At 34.0% G+C, this 8,155-nt stretch overlaps 1 long non-coding RNA gene across 1 annotated transcript in view; it reads left to right on the forward strand.

Moving 5' to 3' along the window:
• Positions 1–6,227, forward strand: part of LOC147826364 (uncharacterized) — a 44,586-nt gene extending 38,359 nt beyond the window's left edge. The window contains exon 4 of the long non-coding RNA XR_015439502.1: positions 5,275–6,227. This is a non-coding gene — a long non-coding RNA (uncharacterized LOC147826364). The remainder of the gene's footprint in view (positions 1–5,274) is intronic.
• Positions 6,228–8,155: the final 1,928 nt, after the last annotated feature.

The raw sequence follows: 8,155 nt of genomic DNA on the forward strand, positions 1-8,155 counted from the left end.
GGTACATTATAGCATCAAGATTTCTGCAACAGTTTCAAACATAACTTCTTTGCACAGTAGCACTAAAAGGCCAGAAATGAGAAAGAGTCATGGGCCATCACTTTCTCAATTTTTTTTTAATTAGAAAAAATTAACATCTCTTGGCAGAACTCCATTTTTCACTGGTCAGGATTAGATCCTATGATTATTTTTATATTGATTATTTAAAAAGACAATGGAAATACTGACTGATTTTCAACAGCCAAAAATCTACCCTCTGATGTTGGAGAGAGACCCAACATTAATTGGAACAAATGACTACTTGATTTATTTTTCTGTGCTAATGTTCATCGAGGGCCTCATGTATGGAGGGAAACACTCTACTACGGCGCACACTCTAGTCTGACTACCTGAAGTAAGAATTAACGAAGAAGCAGAGTTTGGGATTTGTTTGTGTAGTCAACCAGAGCTCTGTAACACATTGCAATTCAGGATAATTAGCTCTTAAAAAGATATATAGAAAAGGTACCATGAAATTTTCTAAAATAATATAAGAATATAAAGTATTTTTTTGTTTTTTGTTTGCTAATGTCACATTTATCTCTCTGCTTATTGATCCATCCTATTTTCCAACATATTCAGCCAATATCAAGATAAAGCCACATCTATTTAAAAAATTTCCTCTTGTTAGCTATTTCTATGTGATAAATTCACACAGTGGCTTGCTGTCAATCCCATTATAATTTTCAGAACATCAAAATTGTTAAAGAGATAAAATCAAAGTGACTTTTCAGCTAGAGAGAACCATTGCATCTAAATAGTATATTAACAGCTCCATGTTTCACAGATAGCAATATGAATCTCTGCTGCACTATGATACCTTAAGAAAATAAGAAAACAATTTTCAGGTAATTATGCACTTGTCTTTGCTTTGCCCTGTGCACGCTTGAAGTTGGGGAAAATTTTACTGTCTAGAGATCCCTAAAATGCTCAGATGATAAATGCTGGCCAAGAATATTCTTATGGAGAGACCTGAGGCCATGTATTAGGTTTTCATTCATCCAGCACCTCAGAATACCTTTTATTTACATTTTCTCTTTTCCTTTTGGAGCCAGAGTTGTCTATTGGACCTCACTCATCCAATATATCTGATAGCCAATGATAAAGAGACTGGAAGTTTACACCCGTGAACTGGCTACTTACAGTAACTTAAAAATATCACAAATTTTTCTACAACTTAAATGTCAAATCTCATTGTTATTTCAAAATAATGTTTAAAAGTCTTAGGCACAAAAGTTTTCTTTTGATGTTTAAGACTTGGTAAGAAAAATTATGCAACCTGACTTTGAAGTATATAGAATTTTAAAGCCCAGGTATTATTGTAGATATTAGGTTAGTCCTTCACTGACCTCTGACCAGAATGAATAAAAACCAAATGTCTTTATTAGTGTGGGAGTTCTGGAGGATTATTGGGAAATGAGTCCCTCTCTTTTAGACAGCCCTGACTGCTAGAAGTTCAGAAGTGGAAAATAATTTTTCCAGTAAGAGGGGAAAAAAATAGTCTTACCTTATCTAACAGAGGATAGATTTATAAATACCCCCCAACCAAAATCCAGATGATGGGGTGTATTAACACAGCCCAAAACTGTATAAATTAGATGTTATGGCAGTAGAGTGTTCACTCTTAGAAGTCCATAAAAATTAGAACACGGATTCAAACATTGGTAATCCTCATGCATAAACCTGGACTCATAGATTTCTGGTAAGAAGGATAATTAACTATCAAATAGATATGATAGGTTATCAGATTTGTCACCATCTAACATTTGAACTATTCAATTATGTTCCTGTATTATTTGTAATTATATTTTTTGAACATTTTATATTTATTAATAAATTCTTTGTTAGTTTAAATTAGCGACTTAATTAGCGGGCAGTGACATTAGATACACCCTTACCTAGAACAAGGGCAAATATTCCATGGAAAATACTAATTTGCAAGGATTTGTCTGTATGGTTACCTATTTGTTCTAGGCATAAACTCACTAGGTGATTTTTTTCATGCTGCCTCTGAATTTCTACAGGATATCGTATTTTCTGAAATTAAAGTCCTACTTAATCACACTTTCACTTTATAAACTCACAAATCTGCTTTGCAATTTTATGACATTTTTTAAACATTGAATGATCACATTTCCATGCCTTCCCCTTTTCCCCAGCAAAATCTTATCCAGAGTTAAGTTCAGGTGCACAGAAGAATGACATCTGGAAAATCATAGTATCATCTGCAGTTAAGACCATTTCTATTCCTTATTAATTTTTGACCTAGTAATGGATCACTTTCTATCTAAAATGTGTTTCTAACTTTGACCTTCCATTCCCAGTCATCACTATCCCTGTGGGAGCCCCACTTTGGACTCAAGTCCTCATAGAACCTATCGCTTTTTACCCGACTGAAGTGTATTGTGGTGTCCTGGAGGCTCTCATGAGCACTATATGAGCACAGGGATGGGCATTATGGCTTTCAGTAAGTGCTTAAAAATGATGGTCCTTCAGTTTCCAGTGATATATCCAAACAGGCCTACTACAAAGAGGTATACATTAGTTCAGGTTTAAGAAACAATTTATATATATCAGTCTCAGATCTGTTTGTATTTAATGTTCAGAGATCTTTATTAAAAATCTTTCCGGTTCTATTCCTCCATCCAGCTTTCCCTTGTGTTCATGTCACCCACAGGCAGTTGGCTCCAAGTAGGAATCCCTGGAATCTCCAGGCATGCATGTTGCTAGCTTTAATTCCAGACAACTTTCTTTTTCTGGAACATCCCATTGAAAGTTCCAAAGTAGAGACTCATTGGCTATAAATTGCCACATCTGATTCACAATTCTCCCTTAGACGTTGATTTAAATTCAGAATTAGACTACTCACAGGAGCAGAAGATGAAGGATGTGCATGTCTTCCAGGAAATAAAGATTCTGCTACAAAAGAGAATGAATATTAGATGCTGGAAAGTTCATAAACAAATTTATACACATATGCTAGATAGCACTTCTCTGACAGTTTCAGTTCAGACCTGTATTATATTCTTTTGGTTCCTGTCTTGAGGCTTCTATGACCCTGTAGTACCAACTGCCCACAAGAAGCTGCTTGATGCTCAAGCATGTGAAACTTGGAAGTGGGAAGGAATGAACCCCTCTTGTTTCACCCTTGATCAACAGGAGACAAGAGTTAATGGATAAATTCCACTGTCCCTTGTCCCCCAGTATTCCTTAATCACTCCTATTATTGGAGTCTTATATTAATCTCTTATTCCTGCCTTTCAGTCCTGCTACCTGAATCATTGTCCCCAGAGAAGACCTGCATGCAAGGTGGTGCCTTAGTATCTGTTTTGTAAAAACCCAAGCAATGACCACTGGCCCCACAATTGGCCCCAGAAAAACAAAAAGACCTTCCTGATGGATTTTGCAGCAGAGGCACTGATAGGCAGGTGGCAAGTGTGACAGCGATTAGTGAAAAAGAATTAGCCCTGGCCCTGGAATTGCCCTAGTCAGAATACAGATTATCAAGACTTCTGAGTGCAGGTACAAATATAAGCCATTGAGTTCTGCAGTAGTCATGGTGTATGAATGGTGGGTAAGCAACCAGAATAATGAGTATTTAGTAACTGTGAAAATCTTGAATAAGGACAATAGTAATTCAAATAATGTTTCTGCCAAGTGGCAGAAAAAATATTCACACAGGTATATATGACATGGGTTTTTTAATTTCATTTTTATTCTAAAATTTTTTCTAGACATAGGAAACATCTTACAACATACAATAAAAGTATTAGCATTGTGGTATAGTGAATAACAATATATCACTTCCCAAGGAAACGAAAGATTACCAGCCACCTAAATACTTCGTGCTATCATTTGGATTTAGAATGTCCCTCCAAGACCCTTTAAGTGCTGGGGCCAATGGGGGGTGGGGCTGGGATTATTGGGGTCTCTGCCTTCCAAAGAGATTTACAAATCTAGCCACTTTCTGTCTCCCTCTGCATCCCAGCTGAGATAAAATGAACAGTTTCTTCTACTACATGCTCCGCATCACAATGTGGGCCTCAACATAAGTCCAAAAGTAGAGGCCAACTGACTATGGACTGAAAATTGAGCCAGAATAAATTCTTCTTTATAAGTTTATTATCTCTGGTATTTTGTTAAAATAACAGAAAACTGATCAACACCCCCACACACATCATGTATATCATATGGTATTTACATCCTATTTCTTGCTAATGACCACCTCCTTTCCTTCTAAGAACTTGCCACTAATCTGCTTTTTGGAGAAATTATTTTCTTGTCTTTGCTGGTCATTATGTTAACTTAAACAAATAAACTTTAATTTTGCTTGTTATTGAAGTTCATTAAATGGCAAAATAGTATGCATTTATATACCTTCTTTCTTTTGCAAACCATGATGTTTCTGAGATTTATCCAATTTCATTAATATTTTGTCAGCAGGTCTATAGGAGTTGTTAGTGAATGGCATAATTTCTCTGCTCAGTGAAAATTTACTGTAAATTATTAAACACTTGAAATATAAACCCAGACTTACCCATGTATATCTACAATTTTGTGTAGCTTCAGTTTATGTTTTTCATGACTATGAATTTCCATTTTATGAGCATGCCAGAATTTATGTTTCCTCTACTTTGATGGACATTTAGGCTATTCTTGCTCGGTGACATCATGTACAATGCTGCTAGTGACTTTCATGTATGTGTATCCTGATACAAATGTGCATAAATTTCTCTAGGGTATATGTATATCTGGCACTGTATCTTCAGATATTCATATCATCAACCTTAGAACTGATTCTCAAAATGCTATTTATATTCCCATCAACAATGTAAGAAAGCTCTCAGTTATCACATAGGCTCACAAACAAGTAGCATTTTCACACACTTTGATTTTTGTCAATGATGAATGTATACTGGTTATTAAATTGTAATTTTTATACTAATTTCTAAATTTGCTCATGAGGTAAGCACATTTGAGTTTGTTTATTGACCATTCAAATTCTTACTTATGTGTTGCATATTCAGTAATTTTGTCATTTTTTAAATTAGATTGATTTTTTTCGTTTATTTGGAGAATTTTTGTATTTTGGATAAGGTATTTTTATGAGTTGCAAATATATTCTCTTATTCTGTGACATGTCTTTTAATCTTGACTGTAATTAATTTTTTGCTGAAAAACAATGCTAGAGTTATCATCAATGATTGCATCCCTTACTATTTTCTCTGTTTACAGAAATGTTATTTTGAAAAAGTTGCACACTAAGGGCCAGTCTACCTGGAGGATGAATAAGGAGTCAGCTTAATAGTCTTCATAAACAATGAATGAGAGGCTTATTGAAGAAAATAGATTTAAACAAACTTTTGTCACTATTCCATGAGTTAATTTCAACTCACTTCTTTGGAAATAAATAAAAATGCTCTTGCTTATGAAAAAAATAGAAATCCATGCATATATCTGTGATGTTTGTGTTGTTGATTTACCTTAGAAGGACAGAAATTATCTCTAATGCCTAAAAATGGGTATGTTTCATTATTTGGTCTCATTTTTTTCTGTTACCGAAAGGGGGAAAACTGGGTCTTCTAGAGTTGAAAATTGAAAATTGAGTACCTAGTTAGAGAAGAAAAGGGACCTCAGAATTCACTAGCTACTTTTCTGGATACATGGCATTTTTTCAAGGAGGTTTTGGCATTCCCATAAGTATATTAACACTCCTTTTCCAAGCCTCTGAAGCTCCTCAAGCAATTAACAAATAGTTATATTGTGACCACATGTGACATAAATCACAAGTTCTTCTGTCCCTCTAAAACTTTATTCAGCATCAACCTTTGGACCAATTCACCAAGGTATAATAGCTGATAATTTATGAATGTAATTTAAAGGAAGCAAGTCTGCTTTGTGATTACAGTAGTAAATAAAAGATTCAAAGCCTCATTGACCCACTGTGAAATTTACTTTTATTTTCCTCCCCTGGATGTTTATGGAAGTAAGCAAGCAAAGTCCCAGAAAGGTGATAGATATACAAAAATGCAGTGATTGCAAAGTTTAGACAATAGCAATAAAAATGAGGAAAATTATCAGAAAGAAACAAAGGTGACTAGGTCCCTTTTTTTTTTTTTGCTACTGAAGAAAAGTGGTTTGGATAATAACAGTATGTTGGATACTTAGGCAGTGTAACAACACTTAGAGAAAATGCAATCTAGTGAGAGCCTAGAGATAACACTTTATGATTTGTCATTAAGATAATTTAAAGAAGAATTCACCTATTTGATAAATGAGATATACTGGTATGGGACCAGGTACTCATCTGAGACTTTCACTACCAAAGTAACCATTTCTTTCTCATTTTTTAAGGCTAAAACTCAAGTAGAAATGATAAAACCTTTGTGAATTTGCAAATACTAAGTTTGCCAACTGGATTCCTTGAAGGTTTGCATTAGCCTGAGGCTTAGATTGAAGTTCAAATAAGCTTATAGATGAAGTGAGTTCAATAGAATCTTTCTAAATTAATGGATATTAATTATAGAGAATAATGGGTTTCATTGTGATATATTCCTAATATCTGAATCATACTTTGATCAAATTTGACCCCCTATTTTACTCCTTTGCCCTCATGTTCCCCTATTCCCAACCCTCATTTTCTTCTCTAATTCTCTCTTCTACTACAATGTCATCTTTTCCCCCTTTCTTGTAGATATTACAGGTGAGGAAAAATATATGACACTTTCTGAGTCTGGCTTATTTCGCTGAAAATGATGATCTGCAGTTCTATTCATTGTCCTACAAATAACATAATTTTGTTTTTCTTTATATCTGAGTAACATTCCATCCTGTATATATTTTACATTTTTCTATCCATTAATCTATTGGTGGACACATAGGCTAATTCCATAACTTGGATATTGTTAATTGTGATATAGTAAACATGGGTATGTGGGTATCCCTATAGTATGTGACCTAATGTTTTCTGGTATATTCCAAGGGGTGGTACAGCAGGATTATATGTTAGTTTTATTTTTAATTTTTTAGGAACTATTATATTGATTTCCATAGTGGCTCTATAAATTTATATTCCCACCAAGGTTATAGAAGAGCTCTTTTTTCACTCTATACTTGCCAACATTTACTTTTAAAAAAAAATTTATTCTGGATGATACCCATTCTGACGGGTGAGATGGAATCTCAATATAGTTTTGATTTTTTTCTTTCCCTGAGAACTAAAGAAACAGAACATTTTTTTCATATATTTATAGGCTATTTGTATTTCTTCTTTTCAGAAGTGCCTTTTCAATGTATATGTCATTTGTTGAATAGGCGATTTGATTTTTTTGGGTATTCTTTATACATTCTGGATATTAATCCTCTTTTGGAAGAGTAGATGGTAAAGCTTTTCTCCAAATCTGTAGGCTATTCCTTCATTCTATTGATTGTTTCCTGTGCTGTATGCAAGCTTTTTAATTTGATGTAATCCCCTTTGTTGATTCTTGATATTATTTCCTAAACTATTAAGAGTCAATTTTCAGGAAGTTATTTTCTGTTCTTATACCTCATCTTTCCACACCAATGACATTATAATATGAAGTGACAACCAGGAACACACAGAACTAAATACATTAGGGTTAGGAGCTGATGTATTTGTGACTTTGCCTAAAACAGTTTTAGAATTCCATTTTAGAAGTTTTTTTTTTTCTTCTATAGAAGAGTTCAGAATAAGTGGCAATAAATATTAATGAGTTTGTTACATGATATTTCTGCCAAGATTAACATTTAGTTTACCTTAATTATTCTGTAGTAAAACTACATATATCTTTCATAAAGATTTGCTCGCTAAATATTTGTTTCAGCAATTGTTGCATAATAATAATTTCCATGTAGCCAGCATCATTTTTATTCACCGTGGGCTTTTACATAGACTCTCTTACTTTTGTAAAATGCCTGTGAGGAAGAAAGACAATTATTATAAGCAAGAAAACCAAGGCAGAGCTACATAATTTGTCCCATGCCATGAAGATACTACACGACAGAACTGTTTATGAAGATGAGCCATGGAGCAATGTTTTACTATTTCATGCCTATGAATCAATTAAAAAGGAGAATCTGAGAGTGCTTGCTCCTG

Source organism: Heterocephalus glaber, unplaced genomic scaffold (assembly GCF_053883595.1).
Source record: "Heterocephalus glaber isolate CG9 unplaced genomic scaffold, H.glaber_assembly_v1.0 deba00001472, whole genome shotgun sequence".
Lineage (NCBI taxonomy): Eukaryota > Metazoa > Chordata > Mammalia > Rodentia > Bathyergidae > Heterocephalus > Heterocephalus glaber.